This window comes from Macrotis lagotis, chromosome 2 (genome assembly GCF_037893015.1).
Source record: "Macrotis lagotis isolate mMagLag1 chromosome 2, bilby.v1.9.chrom.fasta, whole genome shotgun sequence".
NCBI classification, from domain to species: domain Eukaryota; kingdom Metazoa; phylum Chordata; class Mammalia; order Peramelemorphia; family Peramelidae; genus Macrotis; species Macrotis lagotis.
In genome coordinates this window covers 127,610,776-127,628,206 of record NC_133659.1, presented here as the reverse complement: position 1 = coordinate 127,628,206, position 17,431 = coordinate 127,610,776, and the positions used below count along the sequence as shown (strand labels likewise).

Genomic DNA, 17,431 nt, shown 5'->3' with positions numbered 1-17,431 from the left:
ACTCAGGTCCTCCTGACTCCAGGACCAGTGCTCTATTCACTGTGCCACTTAGCTGCCCCAAGAAGTTGATTTTTTTAAAGCAAAAAACAGACAATAGAGGAAATTATCAACCTGCTTTGTGACCTAACCATGAAAATTGCACATTATCTCTATCCAAACAGTTCTTCAAAGACTATCATTCTTGAACAATTTTTTCCTTTTTTTAAATTTTTGCAAGACAATAGGGTTAAGTGACTTGCTCAAGTTCACACAGCTAAATGTGTACTAAGTGTCTGAGGCTGGATTTTAACTCAGGGGTCCTGACTCTAGTGCTTTATCCACTCTGCCACCCAACTGTTCCCATCCTTCTACAATACTATCAGATCTCTTGTGGTCACTTCTGAGCAGGACAGTCTCTCAATGTCTTGATCATTGTCCTCCTAAGTTTGGTAATAAGCAATAGGTTAAAATACCTAGGAGTCTTTAACTTCTTACTAGTCTGGCAAGGTGAAATATGAAGACTGAGTACTCTCTAAAGAAATCAGTCTTGGGGCGGCTAGGTGGCGCAGTGGATAGAGCACCAGCCTTGGAGTCAGGAGTACCTGGGTTCAAATCCGACCTCAGACACTTAATAATTACCTAGCCGTGTGGCCTTGGGCAAGCCACTTAACCCCATTGCCTTGCAAAATCTAAAAAAGTAAGAAAAAGAAAGAAATCAGTCTTTCCAGGATTATAGCTTTGAGAAATGTGCAGAGATAGGAGGAAGGGAGGGGAGGGGAAGAAATCAGTAGGCCTTTGCTAGGAATTAAGGTCCCTTCAGATCACAAGGTATTGAATTCCTCCTCATCAAACTCTTGGAAATCCTATTGAAACGATTGGTCACTTAACCAAGTTGCCTGGAGAGTCAAGTCCTCACACGGAAATTAAGTTATGGTTTTACCCTAGTCTTTTCAGGTTTATCAATGAACGAGTTAGTCAAGTTTCAGGTAATGGCACTTAAAAGCGGGAGGCTCAGCTTTCAAAGGGAGGGAACTGGCTGGGGGAGGGGAGGGTAACACATTTCTCTCCCTCCTTCATCAGGCAAACCAGACTTTCCTGCATTTGAGTTTAGCCTTAAGTCCAGCAATGACTTCCTTTATGCCCTTGAGCTGGGTTTTAGTTCTGAAAGCTACTTCCCCAATTTTCGACATAAAATAACTCCAAATCGTTCAAACTTTGCACTGGTCTGGTATGTTTCTGTGTCTGTCTAGAAAAATTCTAGATTCTGATCGGGTGAAGGAAGGAAATAAGGAAAAAAGCAGAAATTTGCAGCAAAAGTCCAGGATGTCTCTGGAACACTGCAGAATCAATTCCAAACTGTCTATCTTCCCTTTGAAGTGCTTGGGGTTCTGTGGACATTAATAACTTCATACTTTCTGTCCAGGGCAACAGTTGCTCAATCCTCCTGATCACCCCTGTCTCTGAAACGAGGTCTTTTTCTCTTTGCCTCGTTTTACCCCCCTGGTCCTCAAACCTAAGAACAGGGCCCTTCTAGGGACTAGAATCTGGTCTTTTGGCCCCGGCTTCTGTTTCTTCAGCTAGGTAGGAGGTCTGGATTCTGGGAGAATTCTCTTCCTGAGTTCAAATGCTATCCCACCCTCACTAGGACTGGGCGAGCACACAGACCAGAGCCGCTGGCCTCAGTTCCACCCCTGTAAAGGAACCGGAGAGAGAGAAATGCGCGCTTCGGTGTTTTTGCCAAGAAAACCCCAAACGGGGTCACTGAGGCTTCGACAGAACTGAAGACTGAACAAGCACTGGTGCCCCTCTCTGCCCTCCCCACCACGTGCGTAGACAGGCAGAAAGGCACCTCACCTTCCCGGCTCCGGCCGGGGCCGCGACCCCGGACCCCCGACAAGTCCCGGGGCCTCCCTGGGCCTGCGGCCTCGGCTCCGCCGGCCCAGACCCGTCGCCCAGACTCCTTCCCCCTCCTCCCCCCGCACTTCTTGGCATTTGAGACAGGAAGCTCGGGCTTCGAGGAGTTTGAGGAAGGTAGCGACTGTTGGGGTGGTCAGAGGGAGTCCTGGGGGTGGCGGCGGGAAAGGGGGAGAGCGGGAAGAGTCCCCCAAGGAGGCGGCTGGAAAGGGAAGGAGGAGATAGCTGCTGAGGAGGCGGGAGGAGAGGAGCCTGGCCAAGCTGAGGAGGGAGCAAGAGGAACAGGTGAGCTGAGGAACTGGGGGGGGGGGGGGTGGCAGGGAAAGACCCTTCCTCGCCCTCTGGGAGTAAGGGGCGGGACGGACCCGAAGAGATCCCTGGAGCGCGGGAGGGGACCTGAGGGGCCCCGGGGCTCCCGGCGAGCGGGAAGGAATCTGGGAGGAGGACTGGGCTCTGCAGGGCCGACTGTGGGGCTGGGAGAACATGAGAAGTTCTGAGGGCCCTTTGGCTGGCGCCCGGGCAGAAAAGAGGGCTGGGGGGAGACGATCTCTGGAGGTGAGCGGCGCGGGCAGAGCTCCTGGGCCTGGGAACACTCACACGTATCCGAGGCTCTTTTGCACACACACACACACACACACACACACACGTGTAATTTCTTGCCCATAAGAGGAAGCTGAGGAGGCCTCTGTAGTTGGGAGACTCCGGAGAGCATGGGGACTGTAGACTATTCAGAAACCGCGGGGGGGCGGGGACAGACTGACACAGATGAAGACCGTGCCCCCAGGGCCCGAAGTCCTGTTGTTACTATTTAGCAGTGCATAGAGCACTTAACTTTCCCCCTAACACTTTCACCTGGAGCCTTTGTCCTAATTCTTGTCCTCCTAAGGAGCCCACTCCTGGGGGTTTGGAACCTGCCCTTGCTCCCTTCCTGGTTCCCTGCTATCCCAACTCAGCTGCACCCCAAGTTTTGCCAAGAGAACTAGGTGTGCAGCCGAAAGTGGTGCAAAGCAGCCAAGAGAGGAGAAAGGGCCCCTAGGTGACTGTATGAGCTACAAAAGCTGTTTTCACTACAACCCAGTGAGGAAGGAGTAATAAGTATTAGTCAAAAGTCAATGAACACTTATTAAGCCCCTACTATATACTAAACACTGTATTAATGGGGGCAAAGAGTCCTTGCTTTCAAGGAGCTCATAATCTAATACAAACAATTGTGTACAAGCAAGATATATAAAGGAACAATTGAGATAATCATTAGAAGGAGGGCGCTAGAATTAAGGAAGGTTAAGAAAGGGATCTCCTAGAAGGGAGAATTTTAGCTAGAACTTGAAGGAAACCAGGGATGTCAGGAGGCAGAGATACAGAAGAGCAATGGAGGCATGGGAGACTACCAGGAAAATGATGAATCTGGAAATGAAATATGGGGAATAGCTAGGAAATCTATATCACTAGAACCCAGAGCATGTGGGAGGTTTGTATAATTGTGTGTGTGTGTGTGCGTGCACACGTGTGTATGCATACGTGTGTATGCATGTGCATGTATAAGTATAAGATGTAAGAAGATTGGAAAGATAGGGTGGTGCTAAGCGCTAGGAAGGTCTTTGAAAGCCAAGTAGAAGGTTTTATATCTGGAGTTGATAGGGAGCCATTGGAGTTAATGATAGGAGGTCACCATGGTCACAGCTAAATGGAGAATAGTCTGGAATTGAAAGAGACTTGTGGAATGGAGATCTGGACTATTTAAATAGTCCAAGAGAGATATGATGCAGACCCGAACAGGGTGGTGGTGACAGAGTAGAGAGGGGAATATGTGAGAGATGTTACAAAGATAAAATTGACAGACATTGGCATCAGATTGAATGATATGGGTTGGGATAAGAGAATTAGGAGCCAAGCATGACATCTGTTATTATTTCTATACTGATCCTCCCATTGGCTAACTGGGGTAGTTAGGTGGGTGGCACAGTGTATAGATAGCCAGGCCTGGAATCAGGAACACCTGAGTGCAAATTTGGCCTCAAATACTTATTAGCTGTGTGACCTGGACAGGTCATTTGCCCCTGTTTGCCTCAGTTTCTTGAAAACCTTAAATGGAGTCATGAAAAGTCAGACATGTCCAAACAACTCCTATTCCCTTTTATTAGCTATTTCTCATTCTATGAGGAAGTTAAATTTTTGGAAAAAGACTGAATCCCTACTTTAATGATAAAGTAATTGATATTCAGGGAATGTAAATGATTTCCCCAAGTCCATACAGCTGGCATCATAAAGCAGTGTAGTGTAGTTAAAAATGCCAAATTTCATATTACAGGGCTTGGGTTTGAATTTCAGTCCTGCTCCTTACCTTGTATGACCATGGGGAGATATTTCGCCTCTCTGAAAAAAGAGTGCTCTATCTGGAATCATAACCTGGATTTGAAGCCCATTTTCATATTAAGCATTGTCATCGTGCTTCTTACAGTTTTGTGATGATGGGCAAGTTCCTTCCCCTCTGGGTATCTCTAAAATTGTAGTTAATCTGTTCCTGTCCTTTTAAGATTTAGATTTTATTATCTTGAACCTTGTTCCAAATGTAAACTCGGTGTAATATTTAACTTAATTCTTTAGTAAATTGTAGTGATTCCGAAGGTTCACGATATTGATTCCAATTTAAGTAGGAAAGATGGAAAACTCAAGGATTCAAGTATCTTGAGTGAATTTTTTGTCAGTACCTATGGTGGTCATGGATTTCTACATCAGAAATTATCAGGTTCTCCTAAATGCTCCTAAATTTGGGGATGGGGAGTCAGGCCATAAGCATTTCTTAAGTGTCTTGTGCAGGCACTGGTACTACAAAGAAAGGCCAAAGACATCCCTACTCTCAAGGAGCTCAACTTCTAATGAGGGTAGCTGCTCTTGTTCTAAGAGCATCTATTAAGGCTACTGTGATGTCTCATTTGATACAGAACCCGATTGAATCAGGTATACATTTCCCCAATAGTCTGATCTATAGACACTTAGATTGGATGTCACTTCCCAGAACACTGATTCTAACCTTGGTGAGTAGCTATAGAATGTTTGCTCACCAGCATGCACTACTAATCATGGCAGTCATTTGGTGTGAATGAGGTTGCAATTAGTAAGATAAATGTCACTCTTTGGGTCCTTGGGTACATTAAAATGTTTTCTCTTGTTCTCTAGGTGGAAAGCGGTGTTAATGATTACAAGTTAATGCTGAGCATAGTCATTAAGCAACAGGAGACTGCCCTGGCTAACTAGCCAGACTTCATCTGTTTTTCTCCATTCTGTCATCTGCTTATTGGAAGAGGATATTGTTGTAAGGTGTCTGTTCAAGACTTCTTTAGAATCTCTCTCTTTCCTTTATCACCTTTGTAGTGGGTGCCCATGTGCTGATGACAATGAGCCATAAGTATATATACAGTGTTAATTACTTTAAGGTTTGGAAACTGTTTAAATAAAAGCAGTTGCCCAGTTGCAAAACATCTGAGGAGAATAAGCCTCTCTAAGATGGAGATACCCAAGCTTAGAGCTGAAAGAAGCAGATAATTCTATGATGTAGAGGTGAGACACAGAAGGGTATGTCAAATTCAGGAAATAGCAAATGCTTAATTTGGCTATGACCGAGTTAGTATACATGAAGGAGAAGAACAATCTGGAAAAAAAATAGACTGGAATCAGACTTTGACCATCTTTAAATTCCAGTCTAGGGAGTTTGTATTTTTTCCTAAATACAGTAGGGAGCCATTGAAACTTCTTGAGCAGAGGCATGAAATGGTCAGTCCTGTGCTTTAGGTAGTCAATTTGAGCGGTTAAGTCAAAGGTAGATTATTCTATCCTACTCCATCTCCTGTTCCCCTTCTTGTATAAATATATTTTTTGGTGTTTTCTCATGTTGGTTCCCTTGCAGTTCCCTTGCAGTTGTTTGACTCATTTCACTGTTGGTTAGTTCAGGATAAAAAAAAATGGTAGTTCTGTTTGCCCTTTGACATAGATTTCTATGTCCAACTTGCTACAAGATTGACTCGGTTGCATTCCTTCCATTACTGACAATTTCATAAACCTAAGGGGAATTTAATTCATTGCCTGATCAACTGGGCCCAATCATATTGGTCCAGGCCAGAAATAGTTCTAATCAACTCCAATGACAATTAGTGATGCTTTACAATAAAATGGAAACATGGGAATAAGTGTTCTGTCCTCTGAGGATAAAACTGTCACATAAGGAAAGTATTTTAAATCTTTAGAGAAGAAAGGTGCCCTTTAAATAAAATAATGTAATTGATAGCAAAGAGCTCTGTTTCTTGCTATGCATTTTTGTAATACTCAGTAATCATAGGCATCAGTCCATATTCCATGACTGCATTCTTCATCAAGGATAGATTTTCTGGAGAAAGGGAGAGGAGGAGAGAAGGGTTGAGAACTGGATGTTCTACTTAACATAAACCCTGTCTGATTTTCTGTAAAGCCCCTCCCAATACAAAGATTCTGCAGTTGTAATTGCTGTAAGCTCCTGGGAAAGTTAGTCCTAGCACTATAAGCATTAGAGCTGAAAGGAGAAATACTTTGATCTTACTGATGAGAAAACTGAGGTTCACAAACATCTTAGAGTATTGGAAAGAGCCCCAGATTTGGAATCAAAGGATCCAGGTTCTTCTGCAAGCTACCTATGTGACCTTGAGAAAGTTAAGTCAACTCTCTGAAATTCAATTTCCTCATCCATAAAAATAAGAAATTGGATATGTTGTTATTTAAGCCTCTTTTGAGCCTGAAATCTTTGAGTCTGTGAGCCCAGGGTCACGTAGCTGGTTAGTGGATTTAAGGCAATGATTTTTATCTTGAACTCTTATACCTTGGCAGTTGTCCCATGGGGAAGAAGATGGAGCCAATTCTTTTGCCTCCTCACCACACCTCTACCCATAGATATGTAAATAGGTTCACAAAATAGTGGTATTTGCTATTCCTTCTGCAGGGACTCAGGACAGTGAGCTATATATTTCCAAGGGTTCTTATTCGGGGAGGCTTTAACTTCTTCATCTTTTTTTTCCCCTTTTTTTCCCCCCTCCACAGTCACTTGGGCCTGATCACCATTAATGAAATCACTTTTCAATTTTCATCTGCTCCAGCTAAGTTCATTACAGTTAAATCCCTTTCTGAAATCCTATCACTCAGTCATCAAGCAGCTCCAGTTCCCCCTCCCCTGAGCCTCTGTCAGTCTCACACTCACTCCTCAAGCAGGCAGGGTAATCCTAATCAGCCACAGATTAGTTATGGTTTTGTTGTCTGAGGTTCCTGTTGATAGCTCTTTTCTGTCCAACCCTTTTATAAATCCCTCCCAAGATAGTTTGCAAGTATTTTCTAATCTTTTCACATTTTCATTCTCTGAACCTTACTCCTCACAACTTAATAGATTTCCTTCGCAACTCTCCTACTCCCCCCCATCGCCCCAATTTTTTTCTCATTTATATCACAATCCAAATGAGCTGCCCTTAGCTGATGGTGTCATTACTTACAAGGGATGTGGTATGGTATCTTTCATGTGTCATCATCTCTCTCAGCCTTGCAGCATCCAATCTTCCCTAGCAATTTACTTTCCCCATCAACAGGCCAGATTTAGCTGAAGTGTATTGGGAAGGCCATTAAAGCTTTTTTGACCTCAAAGAGAACAAATGTTAATATTCTAATCTAGAATATTGACACTCTCTGACCTTTGAGCTGAGAATTCCAGACAGAGCTGTCACTCAGCAGCGATTGACTTCTCAGTGAGTCACCTTTTTTTCCCCCAAGAGCCTAAAATATAATCAATATAGCTAATTGTTAACTATTGCTAATAATGCAACTTGAGCTGTTCACTTATAATTAGATACTTAAGAACTCCTTCTATGCTACACAGTATTTATAGTTACTATACCAGTGGGAAGATCTCTGAGATAAATACATTTTATTTTTCCACCTTTTTTCCCCCTCTACAAAAAGACAATGACTCATAGATATTTTTTTTTGAATTCTGGAAACCAGGCTTAAGGAAAGAAAATAGAGTGACAAAAATCTAAAGTGGTTAACTAGGTTCACTTTCTTCTTGAAAAGGAAAAACCCATGTTATTCAGGGTTATTTTGTATTGAAGGACCAAGTCCACTGCTTTGCTACCTGACTGCTTTCTATGCATTTTCAATGGTAAAATCTAATTGCATTCCTGAGTATCTTTGGATATTCTGATAGTCAATCTTACTATGAGAACAACTGATTTCTGTGACAGCCCCTGTGGAGGAACCTCTTTGAATCCAGCAGGTGGTACTTGAGATGAATGATGATGAGAGTCTCATTTATGGAGAATACTTTTAAGATGTGTGAAACTTTTCTTTTTTGTTTAACCGCATTTTCTTGTGTCTGACTCTTCAGTTGTGTCTGACTCCATTTGGTGTTTTCTTGGCAGATACTGGAATGGTTTGCCATTTTCTTTTCCAGTTCATTTTGATGCAGAGAATTATGAATGTAGAAAATTTATAATTAGAAACAAATTCTGTAATCTTTAATGCTGTTAAATTTTGTTAATTGTGTCAGGTTGTTTGCTCCTCAGATGTAAACTGAGCCCTGTTGATTGTATCTGTCTCCCCTTGACCCCTGTTGTTTGTATCCTGTCTCCCCATTCCTTCTTCACCTAGCTTCCAGTTTCCAGTTACTTGATCTTGCCCATTGATGTTAGCATGAAAGGAAGTGACTTGTTGAACTTAGAAATCTTGCACCTTGGGACAGGAAGGACCAGCACATCGCTTCCCATTGGAGAATACCTTGGGCCAGGTGCTACACCACTCCCCAAGCTCCACCCCTTGTCCAACCTGCTACAGAAGTGTATTTAAAAGGAAGCACGGCCCCTTCTTACTTCTTGACTGTCTGCTAGGGCCCTGGTGGTTCACCATGGGTCCCCATGCCACATGGCCCAGACATACTCTCTCTTTCACTCTCACTCAAATTTCACCTAGCCTATCCTCAAAGTGCTTACTGCTTTTCTAGGAGTTTTAACCTGTTTACTTTATAACAATTTGCAATAGAATCCTGAGTAGTTTTTTTTGTTTTGTTTTGTTTTGTTTTGTTTTGTTTTTTGAGGTTTTTGCAAGGCAAATGGGGTTAAGTGGCTTGCCCAAGGACACACAGCTAGGTAATTATTAAGTGTCTGAGGTCGAATTTGAACTCAGGTACTCCTGACTCCTGGGCCAATGCTCTATCCACTGCGCCACCTAGCTACCCCCTGAGCAGTTTTAAAATCCCAGGGAGCGCACAAATTCCTTCGTCTTTCAGTAACCCTCTATTTCTATCTTTAATTGGCAACCCCAAATCCCATTGGTGACAAGTTTACAGATGAGAAAACTGAGGTTAAGTGACTTACCCAGGGTCAAACAACTAGTAAATGTCTGAACCTGGATCTGAACTTCAGAAAGAGGAATCTTCTTGACTCCAGACCCAGTGCTTTATCCATTGTACTACCCACAGCTATCTTATTTGCTTTTTACAATAACCCTTTTATGTAACTCCTATTGTTTACCCATTTTTCAGTTAAGTAAACTAAGGTGGGGGAAGGAATTTACACAGCCGCTAAAAGTCTGAGGTGAGATTTGAAATGAAGTTTTCCTCACTTCAGATCTTCCACTTTATTTATTAAGAAAACGGGGGGGGGGGGGGAATATAGTCACTTATCCCAGAGGTTTTAGGCATAGGCTCTGAAAGTGGTCCAGTGCCTAAGTCTTTGGGGATCACATGTGTGGGTAATAGGGTCACTATACATAGGTAAGGTGTACCAGGTCTAGCATTAGAAAGGCATATACCACCATCAGCTTATATGCCCCCTTCACCTTCCAGAGGTAACCTTGGGACAGAGACCTTATCTAAACTGTTCCAGCACCATGCTGAATGAATGAATTTTGTACCATGCATTTTGTGCAGAACATAACATTTGAAGTTGGGTTGCTCTAATTGTTGGGGGCCTAATAAATGGCAAAATGTTAGTTAATGCTACTGATCTAAACCATGATCACCTGTACTGAGACAACAAATGAAACACATATGCATCAAATAAAGGCTTTGTATACACACACACAAAATAAGGGGCATATAAAGCTCCCTCCCCTTTCCTACCTGCTGCTCAACCCCCAACCCTTTGGTTTTACTATGGCTACCTCTTCCTACAGTCCCTCCAAGGAAGGACCTCCTTTATCTTCAGTTTCTTTTGCATTCCCTCTTTTGTTTGGCAAGTCCATCCTCATGATGCTCCACATCTGGATGGTAAATAAAGACTGATAGAGGGTTGTGTTTACAACTTAGTTTGTCTTGAAGAGAACTGGGTTATTGTTTTTAGAGAATTAAAATAATAGAACTGAAATATCCTATTTAGAGATCATCAACCATTTTATAAATGAGGTACTCAAAGAAGTGAAATTTGGGTTGTAGGACAAGAAAACCATGAAAACCATAGTTGCAATTCTCACTCCACAACATATCTCCTATACCTCCCTTCTCCTAAACAACCCTAATTTAGATTTTCCTCACCCCTTGTCTAGACTATTGTATCAGCTTTCTATTTTAATATTTATTCTCATTTTGTACAAATAATGTTTTTTATATACATTAATAAAATATTCTTGTTTAAGAGTAAACGAAATACCCCCTCCCCCCCAGTAAATATAGACTCGTTTGAGCAATAAAGGGGAGAGAAAAAAAATTAAAATTAAAAAAATAATAGTAATAATTGTAGGTATGGCCAGGTGGCGCACCTGGATGGAGCACCAGCCCTGGAGCCATGAGCACCCAAGCCCAAATCCAGCCCTGTACACCTGAACCCCACTGCCCTGCAAAAACCAAAAAAAAAAAAAAAGAAAAGAAAAAAAAGACCCAAAATAAAATAAAATAGTAATAATAGTAGAGGTGGTTGGGTGGCAGACAGAGCATTGGCCCTTGAGCCAGGAGCACCCAGGTCCAAATCCGGCCTCAGACACCCAATGATCACCCTGCTATGCAGCCCCAGGCAGGCCACCCAGCCCCATTTGCCCTGTACCCCCCCCCAAAAAAAATAATACTACTAATAATAAATGTGCTTGAGTCTTTGTTCCAACACCAACAACTCTGTTGTGGGTGGATCACATTCTTTATGATAAGTCCATCACAAAAGTTACTTCCATATTTTTCTACCGTTGCCATTGCTGATCGCAACTCCCTCCTTTCATATTTCTCCACTACCATGTACTATATTTTCTCTCTCCTTTCACTCTTACTCTGCTGTAGGGTAGCTGAGTGGTGCAGCAGACAGATCCCTGGCCCTGGGGCCATAAGGCCCCAAACCCCCCACCCACCCCTTAGGCCCAGCATCCACCTGGCCCTATGGTCCCCAGACAGGCCTTCCAATCCCAGGCCCTTGCAAAAAGTAAAAAAGGAAATGTGTTATATCTGACCACTCTCCCACCATGGCCCATCCTCTCCTCCATCACTCACATTCCCCCCTCTTCCCTCTGTCCCCCCTCTCCTTCTTACTCCAGATGTCTATACCCCATTGAGTATATATGCTGTTTCCTCTCCTAGCCACCTCTGATGAGAGTAAAGATTCCCTCATTCCCCCTTGCCTTCCCCCTTCCATATCATTGCAATAGCTCATTGTAATAAAGAAAAATCTTATTATATGAAATATCTTGGCCTATTCCCCCTCTCCTTTTTCTTCCATCACATTCCCCTTTTTTCTATTTGCACCATTTTTACACCATATTTTATCTTCAAATTCAGCTTTCTCCTGTGCTTCATCTATAAAAGCTCCTTCTACCCACTCTGATAATTTAGAAGGTTCATATGAGTATTATCAGTGTCATTTTTCTATGCAGAAATACAAGCAGTTCATCATCAAGTCCCTCATATTTTCCCCCTCTCCTTCAATCTGCATGCTTCACCTGAGTCCTGTATCTGAAGATCAAACCTTCTGTTCAGCTCTGGCCATTCCAACGGGAACATTTGAAATTCCCCTGGTTCATTGAAAGTCCATCTTTTTCCCTGGAAGAGGACATTCAGCTTTGTCGGGTAGTTGATTCTCCATTGCATTCTAAGCTCTTTTGCCTTCCGGTATATTGTATTCCAAGCCCTACAAGCTTCCAATGTAGTTGCTGCTAAGTCCTGTGTGATCCTGACTGCAGCTCCACGATATTTGAACTGTGTCCTTCTGCCTGCTTGTAATATTTTCTCTTTGACTTTGGAGTTCTGGAATTTGGCTATAATATTCCTAGGGGTTGGTTTTTTGGGATCTCTTTCTCTAGGGGATTGGTGGATTCTCTCCATTTCTATTTTGCCCTCTGCTTCTAGGATATCAGGGCAATTTTCCTGTAGTAATTCTTTGAAAATCATGTCAAGGCTCTTTTCCTGATCATGACTTTCAGGTATTCCAATAATTTTTAAAGTATCTTTCCTAAGTCTGTTTTCCATATCAGTTGTTTTTTCAATGAGATGTTTCACATTTTCTTCTAATTTTTCATTTTTTTGGTTTTGAAGTATTGAGTCCTGGTTTCTCGTAAATTCATCAATCTCCTTGAGTTCTATTCTTTGTCTGAAGGATTTGTCTCCTCAGAGAGTTTTCTTATCTCTTTTTCCATCTGGCCAAGTTTGCTTTTTAAAGCATTCTTCTCCTCAATAACTTTTTGAACTATTTTATCCATTTGACCTAAGCTGATTTTTAGCATGCTATTTTCCTCAGCATTTTTTTTGGATTTCCTTGACTAGGCTGCTGACTTCATTTTCATGTTTTTCCTGCATCTCTCTCATTCTTTTCCCAGTTTTTCTTCTAACTCCTTCATTCAATTTTCAAAGTCTTTTTTGAGCTCTGTTATAGCCTGATCCCAGTTTCTGTTTTTCTTGGAGTCTTTAGATGCAGGAGCTTGTGCTTCCTCATCTTCAGACTGAGTATTTTGATCCTTCTTGGGCTCATATGCAAAATATTCTCAATGGTGTTCCTCTTGTTTCTCTGCTTGCCCATTTTCCCAGCCTGAGCCTGGTTTTGGGGTGCTTCCTGAGCTTTTGGGACACTCCCACAAGGGTCTCAGTGTGTAAGGATCTGTCCTCCCTCCTGGTCTGTGGATGACCATATGTGCCCCCCTCTGCCACGGGGCTGAGGTAGGGGCCCCTGCTGTTCTATGGGGGGGCCTAGACTGCGATCAGGCTCTGAATGTGGTCAGAACTCCAGAATCCTGTTCCGGGGCAGAGGACAGAGCTCGGCAGTCTCTCTCTCTTCACTCCCCTCCCTAGGTTCAATGGACTCATGCCCTGGGGGCTCCTGCTTACTGGCTCTGCCCTGAGGGCTGGACTTCACGTGCTTGCTCTGGCAGAGATCCCCCACTGTTCCCCCAATTTGTGCCCAGTGCTCCCTGGGGCATAGCTCAGGAAACTCCTCCGCTGCTGTGAGCCAAGGCTCCCAGCGCCCTGGGGCTGCCTCCAGGAGGCTGAAGTTCTTTCGCTCTGGCAGGCCACCCCTCTGGCAGGCTGCCCTTCCAACCCCGGGGAGCAGAGCCTTTCTGCTCTTTTCCAGGTTACCTTGAGTAGGAGAACTGCCTCACTGGGTCCCTCTGTGGGTTCTGTCTCTTGAAAATTTAGTTAAAGTCCTTAGTTTATAAGTTTTATGAGAGAGCGCCTAAGACAGGATCCATTCTTGTTGTCATCTTGGCTCTGCCCTCTGTAGCAGCTTTCTAATTGAGCTCCCTGCCTCAAGGATATCCCCACTCCAGTCTGTCCTAGAGGATTTTTCTATTTTATTTATTTGTTTGTTTTTGCAAAGTCACCTATTTAGTAAGTGTCTGAGATCAGATTCAACCCAGGTCCTCCTGACTCCAGGGCTGGGCTTGTTCTAAAGAATAGGTTTGACCATGTCACTCCTCTACTCAGTGACCACCAGTAGTTGCCTGTTACCTACAGGTTAGAATATAAAATCCTCTGTTTGGTTTTGAAAACTTTTCATAGCTTGGTCCTGTCCTACCCTCCCAGTCTTCTTACAAGCTTACTCCTCTGTCTGTCCATATAATCCACAATTCAGCTACACTGGTCTATTTGCCATTCAAACACCAACTTGAACCCAATTTCTTACTTTCATACCTTTGCATTCATTGCCTGTCCCACATTTCTGAAATGATTCTCTTCTGCCTCCTAGAATTCCCCAATTTCCTTCAAAGCTCAATACAAATCAAATCTCCTGCAGTCATGTTTTTTTTTCCAGGCCTCCCTTAGTGCCTTCCTCTTTTAGATTATCTTCTATTGTCTCTGTATTTAGCTTACTTGTACTTGGTTATTGCATGTTGTCTCTCCCACTAGAATGCCCACTCCTTGACTTTTAATTAGAATTTTATTTTGTTTTGATTAGGGGTATTGGTCTTTCTTTGTATCTCCAGAGCCTAGCACATTAGCAAGTGCTTTGGGTAAGTTAGGGTGGCACAGTGGATAGAGTTCTGGGTCTGGAATCTTTCTAAGTTCAAACCAGAGAAGAAAATGGCAAACCACTCCACTCTCTCTGCCAAGAAAACTCCAAATGAGATCACAAAGTGTCAGACATATTTAAAAAAGACTTAAAAACAACAAAAAACAAAAAAAAAAGGTTTTTTGAAAGACTGATTTCTCCCAGAAATATACCACTTCATTTTCAGTAAGCCATTGTCTTTTCCTCCTTTTATCCTCATATGCTCACAGGTTCCTCTCCTAATGCCATCCAGTGTTCCGGGATGTTTCCCCCCACTATTGGTTTGCCTTCTTATACTATTGACATAGTCCTGCATGCTAGTTCAAGCAGACTCCTGGATTGTCCTGATAATGATATTCCTGCTTTCCTAAAGCCTTACCTGACTCTGAAAATTAGGCATTCCTGTGATATTTTCAGGATCTCCTGTTGTTCTTTTTTGGTAATTCCTGTTGTTTTGGTTCATCCATCATCTCTCTGTATTTTTTAAGATGGAATACTTGGTAAAGAAAAAAATATTTAAGTTTTATATTCCTAAATAGCACTGAAACTAGCAGGGTTATTTCCTTTTTTAAAAAAAAAACTTTCCCAAATACATGTAAAGATAATTTTTAACAATCATTTTTTGTAAGATTTTGAGTTCCAAATTTTTCTCCCTCCCTCCCTTTTTCTCTCCTCCCTTTGACAGAGAGTAATCTAATATAAGATTATACATGTATAGTTATGCTAAACATATTTTCATATTCAGTATGTTGTGAAAGAAGATTCAGAACAAATAGAAAAAAAATGAGAAAAAAAGCTTAAAAGAAAATAAATTTGAAAATAGTAAGTTTTGGTCTGCATTCAGACTCTATTGTTCCATCTCTGGATGTGGATGATATTTTCCATCACAAGTCCTTTAGAATTATATTTGATTGGGGGAGGCTAGCTGGCACAGTGGATAGAGCACTGGCCCTGGAGTCAAGAGTGTCTGACTTCAAATCCAACCTCAGACACTTAATAATTACCTAGCTGTGTGGCCTTGGGCAAGCCACTTAACCCCATTGCCTTGCAAAAACTTAAAAAAAATTGTTTTTGATTATATAATACTGCTGAGAGGAACTGTGTCCATCATAACTGATCATCACACAATGTTTGCTGTTAATGTAGGCAATGTTCCTCTGGTTCTGCTCACTTCACTCAGCATCAGTTCATATAAGTCTTTCTAGGCTTTTCTGAAGTTCAACTGTTCATGATTCCCTATGGAACAATAGCACTTCATCACATTCATATATCACAATTTGTTCCGTCATGCCCCAGTTGATGGGTATCCCCTCAATTTCTAATCCTTTGCCTCTATAAAAAAGGGCTTCTATAAATATTTTTGAACAAATGAGGTTTTTTTTTATCTTTTCTTATGATATCTTTCGAAAAAAAGACCTAGAAATGATATTGCTGGATCAAAGGGTATTTTTATTGCCCTTTGGGAATAGTTCCAAATTGCTCTCTGGAATGATTGGATCAGTTCACAACTCCACCAATAATGCATTAATGTCTCAGTTTTTCCACATCTTCTCCAACGTTGATCATTTTCCTTTTTTGTCATATTGGCCAATCTGATAAGTGTGAGGTGGTATCTCAGTTTTCTATATATTTTATAAATGTGTCCTTTTTCAGAAACACAAGCTAAAAAATTGCTTCTCAACTCCTTTTCATCTTGATTGCATTGGTTTTATTTGTGCAAAAAATTTTAATTTAAAGAAATAAAAACTATCCCTGTTGCATTTTATAATATTCTTTATCTCTTATTTGATCATAAACTCTTCCCTTTTCCACAGATCTGACAAACTATGCCTTGTTTGCCTAACTTACTTTTGATATCATCTTTTATGTCTAAATCTCTTATCCATTTTAACCTTATCTTGGTATAGGGTGTGAGATGTTTGTCTATGCTTAATTTCTGCCATATAACTTTCCAGTTTTCCCAGGAATTTTTGTCAAATAGTGAGTCTTATCCCGGAATCTGGAATCTTGGAGTTTATCAAACACTAGATTACTATAGTAGTTTCTTTTGTACATAATTTATTCCACTGATCCACCACTCTATTTCTTAGCTTGTATCAAATGGTCTTGATGACTGATACTTTATAATATAATTTTAGATCTGGTGTAGCTAGGCCATACCCTTGCATTTTTTTCATTACTTCCCTTGATGTTCTTGGCTTTTTTGTTCCTCCAGATGAATTTTGTTACTATTTTTTTCCAACTCAATAAAATAATTTTTTGTGGTTTAATTGGTATGGAACTGAATAAGTAATTTTAATTAAGGTAGAATTGGCATTTTTATTATATTAAGTCAGACTTACCCATAAGCAGTTAACATTTGTCTAATTACTTAGATCTGATTTTATTTATGTAAAAAGTGTTTTGTAATTGTTTTCATATAGTTTCTGAATTTGTCTTGGAAGATAGACTCCTAAGTATTTTATGTTTTCTACAATTACTCTTTCTATCTCTGGCTAGCAGGATTATTTCTAAAACAATAATTCAATCTTCACCTGGGTCAGCCAATGGCTAATCATCCCTGTTCTCCTCCTTCCCTTACACTCCACATGCTTTTTTCCTTCTTATAAATTTTAACCTTTAGCTATTAAAACTGAAAGGATAGCAGATGACCCAGGTCTTGGAATAAGGAGCATATATTTTTTTCCTCTCATTTTATGTTTTTTCAATCACATGGAGGGAAGGAGGGACAAAGGAAGAACAATGGGAGAAAGGAAGGAAGCATTTATTAAGTGCCTGCTCTGGGCCAGGAACTGTACTGAGGGCTTTACAAATATTGTCTCATTTAATCGTCACAACAGCCCTAGGAGATGGGAGCTATCAATATACTCATTTTACAGTTGAGGACATTGAGGCAGACAGAAGTTAAGTGATTTTTGTCCAGGGTTACTGAGATAGGAAGTAAAACAAAGGACTTCCTTAAAGACTTTGTTACAACAAAATTTTCCCCCAAATACTACACAGAATCATCGATTTAGAGATAGGAAGGAACCTTAGAAGTCATCTAATCCAAATCCCTCATTCAACCAATGAGGAAA

The 17,431-nt window shown here is 41.5% G+C and overlaps 1 protein-coding gene across 2 annotated transcripts in view; it reads left to right on the top strand.

Annotated features, from left to right (window-relative positions):
* The first annotated feature begins 2,036 nt into the window (after positions 1–2,036).
* Positions 2,037–17,431, top strand: part of TLR5 (toll like receptor 5) — a 70,519-nt gene continuing 55,124 nt past the window's right edge. The window contains exons 1-2 of one of the 2 annotated variants that reach the window (XM_074222764.1): positions 2,037–2,178; positions 5,071–5,211. The gene's annotated coding sequence lies outside the window, so the exon portion shown is untranslated. The remainder of the gene's footprint in view (positions 2,179–5,070; positions 5,212–17,431) is intronic. The other variant, XM_074222763.1, reaches the window with a different exon arrangement.